This window comes from Notamacropus eugenii, chromosome 3 (genome assembly GCF_028372415.1).
Source record: "Notamacropus eugenii isolate mMacEug1 chromosome 3, mMacEug1.pri_v2, whole genome shotgun sequence".
NCBI lineage: Eukaryota > Metazoa > Chordata > Mammalia > Diprotodontia > Macropodidae > Notamacropus > Notamacropus eugenii.
The window spans coordinates 338,090,933-338,113,547 of NC_092874.1; the positions used below are offsets into that span (position 1 = coordinate 338,090,933).

The 22,615-nt window shown below is 34.5% G+C and overlaps 1 pseudogene; it reads right to left on the bottom strand.

Moving 5' to 3' along the window:
- Positions 1–10,845: 10,845 nt before the first annotated feature.
- On the bottom strand, positions 10,846–13,866 carry LOC140532153 (large ribosomal subunit protein eL18-like; annotated as a pseudogene).
- Between the last annotated feature and the right edge of the window lie 8,749 nt (positions 13,867–22,615).

The window sequence follows — 22,615 nt, forward strand, 5'->3', positions numbered from 1 at the left end:
AGCTCTGTGGGTTAGAATTTTGCTTCCAACATATCATATATACTGTTGACTGATGACCAAGAGTACCACCTTGAGAATTGCAGGCACCAGTAGCAGTCTAGTGGAGGGGTACTACAGCTATTCTGTCTAAAGCAGTGATAGCTTTTTCTCTGTGCCTACATTTATTGTGATTTATTCAAGGTGAAAGGCACCATTGGTCCCTACCTGGAGTACATTGCGGAGGATACAACTATCCTAGTAAGTAAGCCAAACTTAAGAATTTGATAGGGTATCAAAGGTGGACTGCCACCTTTTTTAACTCAAGAATTTCTGTCATTGGGCCTTTTTTTAGCCTGAAGAGAAAATAAAGGCAATAGTATTTACATAGTTATGTCCTGTTTATAGTTTAGCTGAGGAAGTGCTACCTGCTGTTGGACTTTTAGGGGAAAAAATATGTTGATCTAGAGCTGAGAAAAATCTTTCACCTGTATCCAAATCCGAGGATGATGATTCTCATGTAATGGAATGCTATTTGCTGTTAATAAAAGAAGCTGTACTTTATTTGTTTAAACATATTTACAGGAAAACAATAGCCCTTTGGTTTAGCAGAATAGTCTGAGAAAGATCCTGAACTAAACATTTTTTTAATTGTTCTTTACATAATACACAGATCATAAAGGCTCAAACATTCAATGTTTCTGATAATAACAGACATTTCAGGGACAATTTGTAGTGGCAATGGACTTAATGAGAAGCTTGGTATTAGAGATATGGGGAATATGTATCTGTACAAGAACTTGTGGAGAGTAGTCTAATATTCACACACTATAGTTAATTTGTGATAATTCAAGTTCTTCTTTTGACATTTTAATCCCTGTCAAAGCTATCAGAGAAATGGCTGACAAGTTTTCATTCTTCCAGGGCAAAAATGTCACCATTAGAAATATGCCTCCTTTCTGAACTAGTGTCCAAGAGATAAGTTGTAATTCATAACCTTTTAAATACAAATTAACTTCCAGCATTTATTTGGGATGAGAAGTAATTTGTGCTTTATGAAACTGCAAGATATTTGATTAAGAAAAAACAGTTCTAATTTTGCTCTAAGAAATGCAATCAGCTATAGCTCATTTTCATGACTTGGAATTAAATCAGCCAGAATAGTACTCTTTAACAGGTATGACCCAGTAAACTCCCTCATGAGTATGCTGAGAGTAGTTTACATGTTTGTGGTGGTGGATGAAATGGCAAGGACCTATGCACTTTGGTTTTGGGGGTCCTCACAAGACAATGTGGTTTAGTGGGAGAAATTCTGAATTTGGTGGCTAAGGCCCTGGATTCAAGGCCTGATTCTGATACATTACCTGGATGACTTTGGGTGTGTCTTTTAAGATTTGTGATCCACTTTTTTCATCTGTAAAATGAACAAGTTGTTCTAAATGATCCCTAAGGTCCCTTCCAGTACTAGAGCAAGATCCTATTGTAAGCAGAGAGTATCATTTTGCAATAAAATTAACTCTTTTATCTCTCTCCCCATCACCATAGGAAGCTGCTCCTTTATTCCTCCCTCCCTACAGGAAAAAGGAGAAGACCCAAGTACTCCTAGACTATGTCTTTCTTCTCCATTCTGCCATTGGGTCTCTCATGGGCATACCTGTGCCTTTGGTTACAATCTGTACTGTCACTAGCCATAGTAGACAGGGCCCAGAGTCAGGAGGACCTGAGTTCAAAATTTGGCCTCAGACACAGACCAGTTATATGGCCCTGGGCAAGTCACTTAATCTTGGTTTACTCAGTTACTCGTCTAAAAATGAGCTAGAGATGGAAATGGCAAACCACTGCAAAATCTTTGCCAAGAAAATCCCAAATGGGATCAAAAAGGATCTGGATGCAAATGAGCAAAGGATACCCCACTCCTTGTCATCAGTCAGGAGACTGGAGCTTTGACTATGGTGATCACATTCAAAGCAACTTAGCCTGTATAAAATTTTGGGCTCATTTTATCCTAGAGGCAAAAATGGCCCCTGGTCCATGTGGATCACTTTCTCTACTACTTAAAAAGTTCATATGTGACAACAATTTTTTGCTTTAAAAAAGCAAATTTGTTTTGAATAATAATAATTCATAATATAATATTTTATTGTATATAATATAACTATAATATAATATGATATAAATTAATAAATAATAATAAAAAATAAAAATTGTTCAGATACCTCAGGTAACATCTTAAGTGTAGACAGAAATTAGACCTATCTTATTTAAATTCTCCACATTATTAAGCTAGTCATTGACTTTCACCATTTCTCCCTTCCCAAAATAAAATAAATTTGTACTTAAAAATGCAGGATACATTAGTCATTATTGATCATAGATTTTATGTAAAGGGAAAACCCTTTAAGAAAAGATATTAAATCAAAAATTAAAACAAACTTAAATAGCATAAAATTTTAGGAGTAATAAGGAAAGCTTCAGTCATTTCAGTACCCATTGTCACTTTCTAGTACACACATCCTTAGTCACTGCTTCTGCATTGGTTCTCTTGTACATTCCATTACATAGTCTGACTGTCTGAGGATTCTGTTCATTGGCAGGACAATTTCAAACCTCTCACCACTCCAGGCTCAGGAATCATGGTAGTTTCATTCTCTTTCAGGGGTGTGATGACTCTCTTAGAAGTACCAGTGAGGACTCAGACCCTTTCTTCACATATGAAACAAACAATTTGAGCCCTGCTTATGTGATAATGCTATTATTAATTAGGCACCTGGAGCAAAGTGGTGCCAGTTGCATGTAACTCTGGGGAAATTATTAATTCCTTAGCATCTGATGGAGACAGCCTAGAACCCTGATTTCAAGAGTTTTGAGTATATCAGTGTGCCATAAGCTGCAAGACCTACTTCCAAACCCAGACCCTATAGCCATCATTGAAAGGAGAAATAATTGCAGAGAAGAATTGCCACAACCAACAACTGCCACCAACAGACAGAGAGCTAGGAGACTTGAGAGTGGCAGCATGCCTCAGATCATCAGTCCTGTTTCTAGCCCAGGACTCACAGCCATCATCCTGGGAAGTGACTCCTATAGAAAACTGTCTAATCATCCCCAACAACTTTCAGTTAACTTCCTTTGACACACAGAGAAGGCAAGCAAGCCTAGATGATGCAGAAAAACACACCAAAGAAGAGATAGGAGGCAGCAAGTGTCAGACAAGTCAAACCATCACCTTGACTACTATTCTCCTTAGACCTAATGGAGAGCCCAGGACCTGAGCTCAAGAGCCTTGGGAATAGCATGGCTTCCAGCCCAGTGCCCTCTGCCATTATTTTGTGAAGCAACCTCTGTGGAGATATAGCCTTGAAACCGTTTCTACAGTTTCCACAAAAGATCTAGAAAGGAAAGTTCTTACCATCAAAGTTCTTGGCATTGTCATCAGAAAACGATGATTTTATCAGTGGAAATAATATTAAAGGATTAATAAGCTCTGCATTGCATTCTGAGGAGCATGAGACTTTTCCAACTGACTTGTTGAAGAATCTTTCCTAAGTATTATCTCTCTCATTAAAATGGGAGCTCCTTAAGAGCAGGGATTCTTTTGTATTTGTATCCCCAATCTTTAGTACAGTATTTTGTACATACTAAATGGTTAATAAATACTTTGCCCATTCATTCATGTGTAAGTCTGGAGAAATAATTTAATCTCTCAATGCCTTAGGCAAATTTCTAAGATTATGTATGGCAGATGTATACTGATAGAGGGAATTTATTCCCCAGTAGTTTGCCAAATCAAGGAAAGCACAGATCTAGATAAAAGAAAAAAAAAGCTTGTGTAGGGTATAGACAAAATATATCGTATAATGGTGAAAAGCTAAGAATAACTCAGAAAGCTGTATGAGAAGACACCAGAGATGAAACAGCAGAGATGTGTCTTGCTCCTAACTGGTCTGAGCTCAGTGAACTATAGTAAGAATGAATTTGCTAATCTGGCCCCCAGGGGACTGTGCCACTGGATGTGGCCTTGCATAAAAGGCACAGAATCCTAAGAAAAGAAGAACCGCTTGGAGAAAGAGTTCCCAATTCCACAAGATTTGGAGGGCACAGCTAACTCAAAGCCTGCTTTCCAGATGCTGAGAAAGAAATCACCCTTCTAGATGTCATCTTTGACTCCTCACTCTCTCTTACCATCTGTATCTAATCTGTTACCAAGTTTTGTTGATTCGACTTTCATGAGATTATATATTTCATACCTGTCCCCTTTTCTCCTCTGCCACTGCCACCACCCTGGTGTAGGTCCTCACCAATTTGTGCCTCAACTATCATAATGGCCTTTGAGTCAGTCTCTCAGCTTCAAGTTCTCTCTAGTCCAATCTGCTAAAATGTTCTTCATAAAGCACAGTTTTGAAAACTCCCTTCCCCTCATTTATTGCAGTGGCTCTCTATCATCTTTAGGGTCAAATATAAACTTCTCTGTTCAATGTACAAAGTTCTTCATAACCAGTCCCTTCCCACCTTTCCAAGTTTCCTATAGCTTAATCCTGTACATTCTTCAACCCATTGATACTGGTCTACCTGTTCTTTGTAAAATATATTCCAACCCTTAATTTTGAGCATTTTCATTGCCTTATTCTAAACCTGGAATTCTCACCCTCTTTATTTTCACCTCCTGGCTCCCTTCAAGTCTCAGCAGAAGTTCCACCTTCTACAACAATGTTTTCCTCATTTACATTACTACTAGTTCCTTCTCTCTGTTCTCCAATTTATTCTGTATATAGTTGTTTGTATATTGTTTCCCTGTTGGGTTTTTTTGCCTTTTTTTGTATCGCCAGTGCTTAGCACACAGTAGGTGCTTAATAAATATTTATTTACTGAGAAAATACTAAAGACTTAAGAGACAGAGATAGTTTTGTAATATTTCTTGATTGACTGATTACTTGTGGGTTAAAATGAAATATACTACATGGATGAATCTTCCCTACCCTATCTCTTACTGTGTGAATCTTCCCAGGGATCATATTTTCAATAATTTCTCCAGTATTCACTCAGGTAGAAACCCTAGATCTGGTGAGTATATGAGCAAAATATCTATTCTTTTGCTCATTATTTTAGTCATGAATCAACTAATCATAAAGAATTTATCAATATCTACCATGTCCCAGAGCAGCTAGATGGCCCAGAGGATAGAGTTCTGGGCCTGTTGGACATAGAACATTGTATTGGGTATTGATAAGATTTAAAGTTTAGTTAAAAAGTTCCTGCCCTCATGGAGTCCTATACAGTAGGAGGGAATGAAATATTCACAGATGACTATAATATCTTATATCTATACCCAGATAGGTACAAAATAAAGTTACATAAGGTCTAAGGTGGTAAGGTATTAAAGAGAGGGAAACATTGGAGAATACTGCTCCCCAAGATTTTTCTTTAGTCTTAAATTTCCAAAAATTCTGCCTCAATTCTTAGGTGGTACTAGAAACCAGATGGTTTATATTCATGATTATATTAGACAGGATACACATAAGTAAAAATAAAGAACAGGATTGGCATATTTGTTGAATTTGGATTCAAATTAGGAGTGGTATAGTGCATAGGGCATTCCTTTCTTTGTTCCTATAGAGTCAGGAACATCTGAGTTCAGATCTGGCCTCAGACACAAGCTGTATGACCCTTGACAAATCACTTAAGCCTGTTTGTCATAATCCAATGGAGAAAGAAATGGAAAACAACTCCAGTATCTTTACTGAGAAAATTCCATGGACAGTAGCGGAGTGCTGTGGTCCACAGGGTCAGGAAGAGTCATACACAACTGGGTGACTGAACAGCAGAAATCACCACACTGTGTGCCAGGCGTTATGCCAAGGATTGGAAATGCAAAGTAAAAAAAAAAATGAAATGGTCCTTGGGCTCAAGGACTATATGTTCTGCTAAGGTAGAATTCTGATGAAGAATATTGCTTCAAATGTATGTTATTAGTAAAGTATTAGATTGTTCAGATGATTTTAGAAGTGCCTACTTGACCTGGAGTGGAGACTTGAGCCAACTGAGATAGTCTTATATATTAAATATTTTTATGCTGAAACCAGAAAGAGAAGAGGAGAAAATGGGCTACAAACTTAAACCCTCTGAAACAAACCTGATTTTAGAAAATTGTAAATGAAACAATGTTTATAAATCCAAAAAAAGTTGGGAGAAAAATATTTCAGTTAAATTTTCCTTCCTTCCTTCTTTTCTTCCTACCTTCCTTCCTTCCTTCCTTCCTTCCTTCCTTCCTTCCTTCCTTCCTTCCTTCCTTCCTGCCTTCCTGCCTTCCTGCCTTCCTGCCTTCCTGCCTTCCTGCCTTCCTGCCTTCTTTTCTGTCTCTTGTTAAAATATCAAGAATTGAAATACCAGGAAATACCAATCCTGTTCTTTATTTTTACCTATGTGTATCTTGCCTAATATTATCATGAATATAGACCCTCTGGTTTCTAGTACCATCTAAGAATTGAGGCATAATTTTTGAAAATTTAAAACTAAAGAAAAATCTTAGGGAGCAGTGTTCTCCAATGTTTCCCTCTCTATAATGTCTTGCCACCTTAGACCTCATGTAACTTTATTTTGTACCTATCTCAGTGTAGTTATAATATATTATAGTTCTCTGTGAATATTTCATTCCCTCCTACTGTATAGGATTCCATGGGGGCAAGAACTTTGAAACTAAATTTTAAATCTTATCCACAACCAATTCAATATTCTATAGTCAACAGGCATTTCAGAAACGATTGTTGAATTTGAATTCGAATTAGGAGCAGTATAGTGGAAAAGATATTCCTTTCTTTGCTTCTATAAAGTGTGTCCCAAATAGTCTATCACTAAGAAAAAATAGTCTCTCCTAAAACAAACAAAGTACTGAGAATTTTGGCAAGAGAGTAGATTAAAGAAGGGGATATAAATGACCAGGTTGTACCTTAGTACTCTACTGTGTTATTTCAGTCAAAAGTCCAAACTCCAAGAACTAGAAAGTTATAGACTCAACCTTCCTGGTTTGCCAACAATCATCCTCGTTATGCTGTATTTATAGTCTGAGAACTAGAGATATGTGACTTATTCTTATCAGTGTGCAAAATGAGGATCAGCTCTCTGGGAGAATTTCTAACCAGCTTGGCCTAGCCCTAAATAGGATTATAAGATCATAGATTTAGAACTGGAAGGAATCTTCTAGGTCACCATCTAGTCATTTTTTTCACTGCAGGAAAAACTTAGGTCCAGAGAGATTAAGTGATTTGCCCAAGGTCATAGTGGCAGTAAGAGGCAAAGCTAAATCTTAAACCTAGGTCTCAATCTAGCTCTCTTGTCACTATCACAATTCACATTTTTAAAAAATAGAACCTCACCAAAACTTATACACACATATATGTACATGTATACAAACATATATCTGCATATATGTGTGCATGTATATGTATGCATGTATTAAATGTTTATTTTTATCATAGGATGCTAAGAGTTCACACTGAAAGATTGTACATATTTGCATATATGTGTGTATATGCACACACATGCATATATATGTATATATACATATATATTTACTACATGTATACATACTACCTATACACATACACATATGTATATATGTGTATACATACATACATACATATATTCTTGATTGACTGAAGTCTTTCTCTAAATCAAGTTAATTCTGTCCTATATATAAGTGAATGATATCAACAGCCTAAGAAGTCATCTAGATTTTATTTTTGTTTCATTCTGTTAAAGACCCAGGTATACTCTCACTACGATTCACCTTTAAGCTATGGATCCCTTGAGCAGTTTCCTTTTGAAAATCCCTATAAAGGACTCAAGCATTATACAAATTGAATATCAACCATTAAAAGTGGCTTATCATTATACCCTGGAAGTGCTGAGTAACTTGGTGAGTGAGGGACATCTGGCATGAAGGTCCACTCTGACATTTCACACTATTTACAATTGATTGACAATCATTCCAAGAATCCACAATACCTTCCACATAGCAAGAACTTAATAAATACTTGTTGAATTTAGACAGCAGGAATTCACAATCTACCAATACTTGTTTCAGTCCCCTTGTAAACTTTAATCACTGCTTAGTTGGAATAGACAATTACAAAAATGCAGACTCCAGACTCCTTCATACTCTCCTTGCCTTCACTGAAATACTCCACCAAAATCAGTCAGGGTCTCAGCTGGCCACAACTGGAGGATAAGCTACTTTGAGAGGGAACTAGGAATGGGTGACCTTTTAGCTATGTAATACTTCATAACTGCCCTACTTCTAACATTCATTCATTCATGCATTCACTTATTCATTCATTAAAAGAAGTATTTATTAAGTGCTCGTTATATGCAGGACACTGTACTAGGCATAGAGAAAGATTCAAAGGTAGACAAAATGTGACTTCTGAATTTGAGGGAGCTTACAGTTTGAGATGTGGATATTTTAGGCATTATTTGTATTGCAGGTTGAACACTGTTATAGCGTAATAGCACTTCTCCTTCATGATTCATGAATCATGTCTATTTTTGTGTCTATTAAAGTACAATAATGTTGACCCTTTTCTTAGAGCTATAGAGACAGACTTCTTTGCAGCCTTCTTAGGTCCTGCTGACCTTTTAAAATGTGGACTTGGGCTTCAAGAACCATCATCATTAAATCTTTCTTGAACAGTCAATTTTAATGCATATCTTCAGTTTGAATGCAACTCCCACAGAGCTGGGTAGATTTACCACAACTTTGCTGGAGATATTTTGATGGGAACACATCCGCTAAATTACCTGATGGGGCAGCACTTGGTGAGCCTGAAATTATGCTATTTTCTTCCTTCCTTCCTTCCTTCCTTCCTTCCTTCCTTCCTTCCTTCCTTCCTTCCTTCCTTCCTTCCTTCCTTCCTTCCTTCCTTCCTTCTTTCCTTCTTCCTCAAAGCTCAGCAAAAATCTATGAAAGGTCTTTTCTGATCCTCTCCTCCTTTTTTACTAGGTTCTCTTCCATAAAAATTACTCTTTAATTACTTTGTGTATGGGACCACTTTATTTTTTTATCTTTATATGCCAACTACCTCACACAGCACCTGTATAGCAGGTATTTATTAAATGTTTACTGACCTATTCTTTTTTTTTTCCAAATGTTTTTCCCCACCAGCATCTATTGCAAAGAAATGATATAGTCTTATGTACTCTCCAGACATAAACGGTTGCTCCAAATTTTTAAGCAAAATGCCATATTCATGATCCTCTTTAGAAATGGCCCAAAGTATGGGCATAAGTTTTATTGATGAATGCTATTTTCAAATCTCCATTTCTAACTGATTCACAAGATCTGGGCCATAGATACAGAAAAAGAATGCCAAGGGAAAAGGGCTATATTTCTGATGACTCCTCACTGTCTATGAGTGCTGATATATACAGAAAGTATATGTGAAAATGTGGAAGTATACAAGTGATTGAACAGTAGCATAGTGAAGGTCTACAGCCTAGGCCATATCCATTTCTGGCTCTTGTTATCTTACTTATCCTGGTTTTTACTCTATGTGCATATCTCTGTTCCCTGGAAGAAGGAGATGAGACTGACTAATTAAGAGATGAAACAGATATTCAGAAAATAAAAGATTCTATGGGGCTTTGACTAACATACCAGCAATTAGATCGAGAGTGAGTTATTAGTAGCTCCCTGCAGAGAAGGGAGGAGAACCCAGTAAAGGGTTATAGGCATCTGTGAATGATTGTTGTCTTTTCTTTTTCTTTCCTTTTTGTTGTTGTTTCTTTGTCTTTTCTTTTTGTGTATTCTGTTAAATGACCTTTTGTCAGTAAGCTTGTATAATCCTGTAGCTACAATGCTGATCTGCAGATATGAAAATTATTGACATCACCATTTTCTTTTTTTTAAAGTTAAATGTTTTCTTCAGAACATCTTAGTTATTATTTACAATTAAATAGTAACTACATTTAAAATCAATTAATTCAGTTAATTTTGGTGCATGACTCAAGCATTGTCTGAGTCAAGGACAGACTTCAAAGAATTAGAAAGGAGCATCTCCCAGAGGACAATGGAGAAGCTCAAGGTAGAGGTGAACCAGCTGGAACTAACTACAAACAAGGAATTACAAAGAAGAACATCATAAACAGTCATCAAAGAAATATATGAATCAGAAAAATGGTTTCCTCACATAGTTAGAAGGGATAACTAATGCATATCTCTTATGTTCTACTGGTATTCTCTCACTGTAAAGAGATGAAAAAGGTTCTTGTATTCAATTTACAGGATTTGGAAAAGTTGGGTCAGGCAGATTATGATCTCATCATTGGAAGAGGTAGCTACATCAATAAGATTTCAAACTATTTGAGTATTTGTGTCATTTCAAGACTTCAAGAGATAGTAGACAGTAGAAGGTCTTGGTGTACTATGATCAATGGGATCACAGAGTTGGATGTGCCTGAATAACTGACCACCGCCACCACCAATAACAACAACACATACTGTTCAATGAAATTGTTCAATCACTTTTTCTTTTTTTTCTTTCTTTCTTTCTTTCTTTCTTTCTTTCTTTCTTTTTCTTTCTTTCTTTCTTCCTTCCTTCCTTTCTCTCTTTCTTCTTTCTTTCTTTCTTTTTCTTTCTTTCTTTCTCTCTCTTTCTTTCTTTTTCTTTCTTCCTTTCTTTCTTTCCCTTCCTTCCTTCCTTCCTTCCTTCCTTCCTTCCTTCCTTCCTTCCTTCCTTCCTTCCTTCCTTCCTTCCTTCCTTCCCTTTCTTTCTTTCCTTCTTTCTTTTATTCTCCAAAATTTCTTTCATATAACAATGAAGAAGTGAATTAGTTTTTGTGACCCTGATTGTGACTGGCCCAGTGGTCCCTTGCGTGCTAGAACTTTCAGCCCTTGGATCAGACATATGGTTTGGTGTGGCTGTGGGGAATGTCACATGCCTTTCCAATATGCCTGTATACCTTGTGGCCCTTCTGGGGACCAGATAGCAGGGCAATGCCCTGGTCCTTGGGTGACCTCATGTCATGGTCAGCTGGTCAAAGATGAGAATCTTCCCATCAGCCTTGAGGATGTGATTCCAGACAGTGTTATTAATGTGAAGGGCACACACCTTCAGCTTGGGGACATATTACATCCTCATATCATCTGTCACAGTCCCAACAACCACAGCTGTCTTATTCTCCCAGCCAGGCAGCTTCATTTTCCTGATCATGCAGGACACGGACAGGTTCATTGGTTTGTCCAACTCATGAATAGCTTCTTCAGGACATTCTTGTTGAAAGGTGAGTTGATTCTGTGGGCCAGGATGTGATAGAGCTTCACCAGCAGCCACAGGTAGATGTGCTGGCTCTTGGATCCCTTGTGCTGGACTTTTGGGTCCTTGTTATGTTGGATGTAGACTCCTATGCTGGCATCCTAGCAAACCCTGGCCTAACGAGGAAAGCCTGATTCTACTTTTCTTATTTTGTATCAATTCCTAAAAGTCTTTAAAACATATTTTAATATCCATTATCCTTATTAATCTTAATTTTATTATAGTATTTCTGTTATATTTTGCACCACAGTTAATTTAACAAAGCCCTTATTGGGCATTTAAATTGTTACCAGGTTTTTTTTTGTTTTGTTTTGCCATTCCATAGTATATATACTGTGACAAAAACTTTTGAACTGATAGCTCTTTTTATTGTTTTTAATAACACTTTCAAGGTTTAGTCTTGAAAAGTATAATTGTGTCACAGGATATGAGTATTGTAGTAACCTTTTGTATATGCTGTCACGTTTTTCTCCAGAAAAAGATCCACACTTCAACAATTCTACCTTCAATGAATGTTTTTATTATCCACAGGTCCACTAGGTGTGAATTTTGTGACTTGTAATTATATTTTGGCAATCTGATGCATGCAAAATGGTTTCTCAAACTAATTAAATTTGTAACTATTTATTTGTAAGGTTAAAGATTTTTCAAGTGAGAATTTTTAATTTTAGTGGCAATTTAATAATTTTTGCTTCCCCTTTTGAAAACCATTCATATCTGATAAAATTCATGGTGAAATGAAAATTTCAGCTATGATTTTTAATAGTTTCTTTTGCAATTTAGATGTTCATTTTTTTCTTTCATAGTTCTGGCATTTTCCCAATCTTTATGTTAATGATTTTTTGGACAGATGTTTTAAAACATTTTATGTAGTCAAGCATATCTTTTCAGATTCTTGATCCCTTCTATTTGTTCAATTAAAAAAAAAAAGCCTTTCCCCTATAAGTGAGATAAATATCTTATTTAGTTTTCTTCCAACATTTTATGTTTTATCATGGTTTCTTTTGTCTCTCTTCTAACTGGAACACTTTGGGGCATATTATATAATATGCAATTTTAAAGGAAATTTCTTTCACCCCTTCACTGCTAGATCAGTTTTTTTTTTGGATATATATATATATATGTGAATATATATATATGTACATTTAAATATTTCCTCATTTTTATTTTTAATCTTCTATTGTTTTCTAAAACACTTTTTGTATACATTTAGTTGGATGGCTATTATATATTTCCTCTTCCACTTCTCATTTCTCTCTTTTTTTTCAATTTCTTCAATTACCAGATAGTTTTGATGGCAACTAATTTTTTTAATGGTATCATTTTTCATTTTTATTACTTCTACTTCACTCCTAGACTAAAGCAGGACTTCTCAAACTTTTTCCACTCATGACTCCTTTTTACCACATATATATTTTTACATGACTCTGGCTATACAGGTATATAAAATAGATATACAAATGAAACATTTGCTGATAATAAATCATAAAGGAATTTATTTTAAAACAATTTTGGCATACATATAATTTTACAATTTATTAAAGATGAAAGCAAATTTGCATATAAATGTGCTTGTTTATTTTTACATAAATAATTAAATTTCAGTGAAATTTTTGATAATGAAGGATGCAAAGTATCTTCAACATTTTTCAGAGTTGATCAATATTTTGATTTTCTCATCATGAGTATTGGGAATGCTGCTTCACATAAATACATAGTACAAAATGGCATATTTATGTTTAGGGCCATTTCAGAAATTGTTGGAAATTTCATCTTAATCCCAAGCCAAAATTCATTTAACAACTTTTTAGAAAACTCAAGCTTTAAATCTGTGTCACTTGATAACTAGACAAATTCTTACTGAACTTTTAATGGCATATGACTGACATTTTTTTAAATTTCAATTTTGTGTGTTTTATGAACCCAACTTAGTTTTTTAGAATCAAAATTTGAAGGGAAGTATTTATGAAACTGTGTCTCCAGGCACTTCCTATGATCAATTACAACCCTTACAAATAAAACTTTGGGAAAGTTATTTTCAATTATAAAATCATCTATAGCTGTACATATTTCTAAAGAACCGTTTTCTATCTTATTCTTCTATATATCAACTTTTTTGTAAAACTTTTAATTTTATCTCTTAACATAAATGTACTATATTTTTTCCTTGAAGCAACGTGATAAAAGCATAGAGTTTTTCCAAAAAATATCTGACAAATAATACAGTTTTGAAAGCCATGAGTTATTATTTAAAAAGTAACAAAATCAGATTTATGTGCAGTCAAAAGTAAAACAAATTATCTTTCTGTTTCAATAATTTGTTTAAACTTTGTCCTTTTGAGAGCCACCTTCCCCTTTTGCAATTGAAGTTCATGCTTTCCAAAGGTTTTAAAACAAATAACTCTTAAGGACACAGTTTTTAATGAAGTTAATGATTTTGATGGTATCATGAAATACAACATCTAACTCTGTTACTTTTTTTTTTGGCTATGAGTGCCTCCTGATAGATCATGCAGTGAATAAAACAGATATGTTTATTGCTACCAGCTTTACCTTTTGCTACAGTTCCAACATTTTCACCCATCATTGCTATCAAACACTGTCTATACAAACTACAAGGCAATTTTTTTAACTGTAAACCCTCATTTGTGAAAAATTCATTGAATTTTACCTATCTTTCCCTTTTGTGTGCCCTTCTAAAGGACTGCAAAACAATAATTCCTCATGTATGCTTCATTCATAAATATATTTTACATAAAGTAACAACTGTGCCTTGTTAGAAATATCAGTTCCTGCAACTAACTGAATTGCAAACTTTCGACTTCCCTTAAGCTTGGTAATAAGCTAATTTCAGAAATTTTTTAGAAAGAGTATCATTTGATAAAGGAAATTTGTGAATTTAATCCCCATACGTTTTCCCATGAACTATTTCTGAAATTTTATTAGCAGCAGGTAACACAGGATCTTCTAGTGTGTAGGATATTTTAGATTTTGCAATTAAATAAGAAGTTTCATAAGATGCAAGTAAATACTTTACATTGACAGTAACACATTTCTCAAAACATTGTTTTTCTTTATTTGAAAATTTTAAAAGTTGTTCAAAATGTTCCTTTGGATTATTAAAGTACAGTGCATTCTTGGTATTAAGATGTTGTTTTAGTCTGGCTGATTTCATGCTCTCCACGGCCAAAACTTCATTACAAATTAAGCAAAAAGGTTTATCCCATACTTTCATTATTATTGGAAAATGACTCAACGTACGTTTACTACAAATTGGCAATGAAGATTTTTGTGTTGTCATCAATATTTTTAGGTCTTCTATCTAAATTTAGCCACTTATCCATAACAAAAATCATTTTGTCCTAAAATATTAATCAATGTTGCTAATAATTTCTCAAATAAATACTAGCTTTAGCTTATGAAATTACATTTGTGCTTAATTGTTGAGAAATGATGTTCACACACATACACATACAGTAATGATGGTGGAGAAATATTATTAAAAGGCTTTTGTCTTTACTTGTTGCAATTAAACACTTACATTTCTGTTAAAGAATGTAAAAACAGCAGTTTTTAAAATCAGACATTCTAACACAAGACAATTCAAAAGATATACTAATTTGATACTTACATATTGAGGAATGATAGTTGGAAAATACTAAAAGTCTTCATTTTCCATAATGATACTATTATGTTTCTGTAAGAGCAGAAAACTTTGTATGTAAAGTAAAATCACTACAATTCAGAATATACAATATTTTGAATCTGAGCTGAGGTATTTCTGGCAGTGTTTGTTGATGTTACTTGGTGTGATGGCATGCACATTGCAAAGTGTCCATGTTGTATGTTCAAAAGTAACACTGCAGTGAAATTTCACTATGTAACACAAGCAAGCACTGTGAGAAGCACCTAGGTTCATTACACATTTGATTTTTAATTAATTTTTGGCTGTTGTGCATTCAGAAAACTTTTACTGTTGCTACATTTTTCATGACCTCCATATTCAGTTAAACAACTTTATATGGAGCCTTGACCTACAGTGTAAGAAGCAGTAGATTAAAGTATAACAATGGATTCTTAAGCACCATAAGACCATGTCTTTAGAGCCAATGGTGATGGTAAAGGCCACCTAGTCTGTTTCATTTTATAAATATGAAGACTGAGGCTTATGGGAGTTTAAGTAACTAGCTAAAGGTCATAAGGGCAGAAAGTAGCAGAATCAGGATTTGAATCCAAGTCCTCTGACTGTGACTTCATGACTCCATACTGACACCTTCAATAACTAAAGAGCATGTCTAATAATCAAATAAACTTGACTTGGGCACTCTGTCAATCCAGAACAAATTGCACTCACTTTAATACAAAGTAAACTATAGTTATGAACTCTTCTGTTTGAAGAATTCACCACCCTGGAGATGGCAGAGTACAGGTTTAAGACCCAGCTGAACTCTCCCAACATTCTTATCCAAAAAAACAAAATAATTTGTCAGATCAAATTTTGGGGCAGCAGATTGAACAAAAGGTCAGAAGGAAACATTTTTCCAACTTAGACAACATAGAAAATCCACAAGAGTAGCCTGTAGCACCAGGGTGGATACAGGTCCAGCAGCGGGCCTTGGAGGCAGGCAGGACAGAAGCAGCAACAGCAGCAGCTTTAGGGCCTCTCAGGCCAGAGACCATAAGAGGGTCAAATAATTGATCTGACAAACAAATTACAGGTGACCTTTTGCTAGCACTGGGTGCAACTTGTGCTAATTGGCAACTCTACTGCCCGTAGGCAGTTTTGGGTCACAATTCCAGAGCCAAGAGGAATGCTAGCACTTACAGATGCTGGTGAGCAAGGGCTATCCCTGGGTAAAGATCAGAGCTCAGAACAGGAGAGCAGTGACCAAACTCCCCCAAGGTTACTAGCTTGGACACACCAAAACTAGCTATGAAAACAGCAGCACAAAAATGCTTGAAGCTTGACACAATGTCTCACCACCATAAGGTGAGCAGAACCCAACTTAATCATAAAGTTCAAGGTCAAGAAAAAATTGCCTAGGAAAATCAGCAAACAGGGTAAACCAAAAAACAAAACAAAAGAAAAAAGCCTCCTACCAAAAAAAAAAGAGAGAAAAGGAAACACACACACACACACACACACACACACATACACACATACACACACAAAACTAGTATAGTAGTATGGAAGGTCAAGACATAAACTTAGAAGAAGACAACAATGTGAAAATATCTATAAGCAAGACCTCAAAGAAAAATGCTAATTAAACTCAAGAGCAGGAAGAATTCTTGGAGAAGTCAAAGAGATGAGGGTTAGAGGCAAGTAGGGAAAAGAATGAGAGTGATGCAAGAAAATTATAAAAATAAAATTAACAAGTTGTTAAAAGAGACATAAAAATGATAAAGAAAGAAACTTTAAAAATAGAATTGACCTAATGGTATAATAATTACACAAGCTCATAGAAGAATAGAATTTCTTTAAGAGCACAATTGATCAAATTGAAGGAGAGGGTACAAAATCTCTCTGAAGAAAATGATTCCTTAAAAATTAGAATTTAGCAACTGGAAGCCAAAGGCTCCATGAGACTTCAAGAAACAGTAAAATGAACTCAAAAGAATGAATAAACAGAAGAAAATGTTAAATATATCTTTGGAAAAAACTTACCTGAAAAAAAAATAGATTGATGAGAGAGAATTTAAGAATCATTAGACTACCTGAAAGAAATGATCAAAAAATCTAGACATCATATTTCAAGAAATCATAAAGAAAAACTATTCTAATATCTTAGATCCAGAGGTTAAAATGAAATTTAAACGAATCCACCAATCAATTCCTGAAAGAGATCCCACAATGAAAACTCCTAAGAATATTTTATAACCAAATTCCAGAGCTCCTGATTCAAAGAGAATATATTCAAGTAATCAAATGATGTGGAGACACAGTCAGGATCTCAAAAGATTTAGGAGATTCCCCATTAAAGCAGTGGAAGACTTAGAATATAATATTTCAGAAAAGAAAATACAAAACTAGTATTACAATCAAGAACAATACATCCAGCAAAATGGAGTATAATCATTCTGAGGGGAAAATGGATATTTAATGAAATGGAGGACTTCCAAGCATTCCTCATGAAAAGGTCAAAGCTGAATAGAAAGTTTGGCATGTAAACAGAAGACTCAAATAGAAGCACACTAAATTAAACATTAAAGAATAATCATAAGTGACTCAATATAGCTTAATTGCTTACATTCATGCATGGGAAAATGATGCATGTACCTTTTAAGAATTTTATGATTATTAGGGCAGTTAGAAGGAATCTGCAGGGCATGAGTATGAGTCAGTTATGTTGAGATGATCTCCAAATATAGGAGTGAAAAAGAGGCTTGTACTAAGACAAGGGAGAAGGAAGAGATAGAGGGGGGAACATATTCTATAAATAAGGCACATAAAAAACTCTTATGATAGAGTGGAGACTATTCTTGAACCTCACTCATTAAAGCTGGTTCAAAGAGGGAAGTACATATCTATATCAATATCACTATAAATATACACATACACATATATACATGCACACATATACTGAGTTATGTAGAGAAATCCACCTTACCCAATAAGGAGATAGGTGGTAAAGAGAATAAGAAATATGGAGGGGCATGAGAAGGAAGAGGGAGGATTTAAGCTTCAGTGGTGAGAAGTAAGACAGACTTTTGAAGAGGGACAGGATAAAAAGAATGAGAGAAGGATAAACAAAGAAAAATGTACTAGTGAGAAATGCTTAGTTAGTGATCTTAACTATGAATGTGAGCGAGATGAGTTAATTCATAGAACAGAAAGAGCGCAATAGTTTGGAAACCAGAATCCAAAACTATGTTGTGCACAAGAGACACACTTGAGACAGAAAAAACAAAAAACAAAAAAAAAAACAACTTGGAGTTGAAATGAAGGACTGAAACAGAATTTATTATGCCCCAGATGAAGTATAGAAGGCTAGGGTAGCAATCATGATCTCAGACAAAGCAAAAATAAAAATAGAACCAAATGAAAGAGATATCAGGGAAATTATATTTTTCTAAAAGGTACCATGAGCAATGAAGTAATATTAAAAAAATACGGCAGTTTCTTTGATAAAGGCCTCATTTCTCAAATATGTAGGAAACTGAATCAAACTTATAAAAAAATTAGAACTATTTCCCCAATTGATCAATGGTCAAAAGATTTGAACAAGCAATTTTTAGAAGAAGAAATGAAAACTGTCTGTTATATAAAAAATATTCTAAATCACTACTGATTAGAGAATTGTGAGTAAAAACAACTGTGAGGTACCACCTCACATTTATCAGAAATGACAAATGCTGGAGGGGATGAGAGAAACTTAAATATATTAATAAACTGTGAGTGGAATAGTGAATTGGCCTGCTCATTCTGGAGAACAATCAGAAATTGTGACCAAAGGGCTACAAAACTGTGCATACCCTTTGATCCAGCAATACCAGTACTAGGTCTGGCCCAAAGAGGTCAAAGAAAAAGTGGAAGGACTTATATATTATTTATAGCAGTTCTTTTTCTGTGGTGGCAAAAAATTAGAAATGAGGTGATGTTCATCAATTGGGGAATGACTGCACGGGTTGTGGCAAGTGAGTGTGATGGAGTACTCTTATGCTATGAGACATGATGCAGGGGTAGTTTTAGAAAAAAAAACCCCAACAGACATGGCAAGACTTATATAAACTGATACGAAGTGAGTATAAACAGCAGATCATTGTACACAGTAACTGCAGTGTTGTAAAGATGAAGACTTGGCTACTCTGATCAATAAATACAGTGAACCAAGACAATTCCAAATAACTCATGATGAAAAAATGCTCTCCTCCTCCTGAGAAAGAACTGATGAATTCTGAGTGCAAACTAAAGTATGATTTTCTCACTTTCTTATTTTTTCTTTTTCTTTTTTGTTATGTCAAATGTGGAAATATATTTTACATGCTTTCGTATATGTAATTGATATCATATTATTCATCTTCTCAGTAGGTGGGGAGAGGGGAGGGAGGGAGTCTGGAATTCACAATTTAAAAAAAAATGGCAAAAATAAATTAATAAAAGTAAATGAGGAAAGAAAGAAACATTCACCACCCTGCTGCTAATCTGGTGATGACATTTTCTGAACTTTCCCCCTTTCTTTACTTTGCTGTTTATAATCTGTTTTGGCTTAGGAAATCAGATGATCATGTTTATTAAAACTGTGAATGTCAAATGAGATTCAACATGTTCTGTGAGTCAAAAGGCATTCTATGAATTATTTCAATGCATCAATACTGGAAGAATATTCATATTTAAAAAGATGAGACTTTTTCAAGGAGAAGAGAAATCCTAATGCCTACCATAGCTGTGAAACACTTGATACACTTATCAATGAAAATATGTAGCAACCAAGCCATCAATAGAGAATCCCAAAATTTTAGTTCCAAGAAGATTCCTAGTGGTCCTCTAATCCAACTCCTACCCCAAAATGCACTCCTCCCCGTTACATCATGTTCAGCAAATGAGTATTCATGCTTTGCTTGAAGGCCTCAAAAAATGAGAAACTTACTGCCTTTTGAAGTAGTCCATTTCACTTTTTGAAACTAACTGTTAAGAGATGTTTCCTGGCAGCAAGCTTAAACCTGCCTCTACAATTTCTAAACATTGTTACTGTTCCACTCTCTGAGGGAAAATAAAAAGAGTTTAATCCCTCTTCCATATGACAACCCTTAAAATATCTAAACATGACTGGCAAGCTCCCTTTCCTCTTCCTACCCCCACCATTCTTCTCTTTTTCAGGTTAAACATCCCCAGTTCCTCCAATCAACTGTTATATAAAATGAGTTCAAAACTTTCTATTATCATGGTTGCTCTCCTTTTGGCCCTCTCCAGAATATCAATGTACTTCTTGAACTGTAGTTCTGAGAATATTAACATAATTATAATCATAAGATATCTTTTTAAGTATTAAAAAAGTAACTATAGAAATCCCATGATGCTGGTTAAACCTTTGACATCTCTCAATGTATGCTTCAAATAACCTCCTCTTCTGTTAAAAACATCAAAAGGCATAAGAATTAATGTATCATCCAAGAAAATTGTAAATGGTCAATCTAAAACCAAATGTCAACATTAAATGTAAAGCATTTAGATTAGAGACCTTTCTATTATAATCAGAATTAAAGACAGAATGTCCATTCTCACCCTTGTTGACATATTGTCAGAAATGCTACATATAGCAACAAACAAGAAAGATAAAGTGAGGGAATAAGCATAGGCAAAGAAGAAACAAAAGTATTTCTGATAGATAGGATGATGTATGGAAGCCTAAGTAAGTCAATTAAAATTAACTAAAACCATAACTTAAACAAAATATCAGGATGTGAAATAATGTCAAGCAGTCATAATCTTTGTGTATATTACTAATAAAACCCAGCAGAAAGAAAAAATCATATTACAATCAAAATAATTATAGGGTATGAAAAATATTTTGGAGTCTACATTCCAGGGCACATCCATGAAATTATATTAATGCAAATACAAAACACTCTTTAGAGAAAAAAATGGGAACTTAATTCAAAACATACCAATTGTTAATGTATAGGTTGTATCAATATGATATAAATATCAATGTGATCTACATTAATTTACATATTCATTGCCATACCAATAAAATGATCAAATAGTTGTTTTATAGAGCTAGAAAAAAATAATTTTTAAAAATTTCATCTGAAAATCAAGAATCTGAAAGGAAAAATGGGGGTGGGGGGAGTAGGAGGGAAGCAGAACTAGACAACAAATACCAGAAAGCAATACTCATTAAAACTTCTTGATAGCAATGACAAACAAAAGAAAATTTATTCAATAGGGCACATTAGAAGTTTAGAATTTAGAATAATGGAATATAGTAACTTAGTGTCCTGTAAAAGCACAGATTCCAACTATTAGGGTAAGGGCTGACTCTTCCATATTAAACTGTTGGAAAAATTTAGAAGCAGCCTACCAGAAAATAGATTTAAATCGATAGCATTTAATAAATCTCTACATTACATTACAATCTCCAAATGAGTTAATACTTACTTATAAAAAAGTCACCCAATGAACAAATAAGAGACAAATTGAAGAAAATAACTTTTATAACTATGAAATTCTTGACCAAATGTGATAATGATCATTGCAGAAGATTAAATAGACAAATTTAGTTACATAAGGTTAACACACTTTCATAAAAACAAAAATGCATTTAAGTTCCAAAAAAGAATGTTGGGGTAAATTCTTTCTAAGAAGTTTATCTGATAAAGGTTATAACAACATATTTTGGGTACAAATTAAAATATGCAAAAAAGAGCCACATTCCAATAAAGAAATGATTAAAGGATATGAACAAGCATCCTTCAGAAGAATAAAAAGAAGCTCTCAACAACCATATGAAAAAATACTTCAAATTATAAGTAAGAAAAAATAAAACAAAACTGAGTTTCCATTCCACAGTTATTAGATTTTTAAAGATGACAAAAAAATGAAAATGATTGGACAGGGTGTGAGATGCCAGGCATAGCCATGAATTTCTGGTGAAGTTTGAATTAGTATCACCTTTTTGGAAACCATTTTGATACTATGCCCAAAAGTTCACTGATCTTTTTATACGTTTTGACCTGGCAATATCACTACCAGAAACAAACCACAAAGAGATAATCAAAAGGGAAAGAACCTATATTAAAAATATTCATAGAAGAAATTTTTATTGTAGTGGAGAATTGGAGGGGTTCCTATCATTTGGGGAATGGATGAGCAAATTATAGCATGTGGATGCTATGGAATATTATTGTGTTCTTAGAAATTAAAAAAAAGGGATGGATTCACAGATGACTGAGGATATTGATGTGAAACAATGCAGAGTAAAATGAACAAAACCAGTAGAACTTATATTAAAACATTTTAAATTTAAAACTTTGAAAAACAGTTCTGAAAACCTTCACTGACTGATGCACTGATCAAATACGATTCCAGAGGACCAAGGATGAATCATGCTTCTTACCTTTTGATTTGCAGAAAGTTGATGAAGTAGAGGTGCCTGTGAATTTTTCACATGTGGCCAAAATTTGAATCTACTTGAGGTGACTATGATAACACATTATTAAAAAGATCTTTAAAATTATTTTTATATTTTTAAAGCTGGAGTATAGAACAGGAGAGGTAAGATAGTGATAATGATTTAAAAATAAAAAGGAAGAAAAGAGTGCAAATAAACTATTTTAAAGTTTCACAGAAGGGAACATAAGGAGGCTTACAGGAAAACGAAGACAAGCCA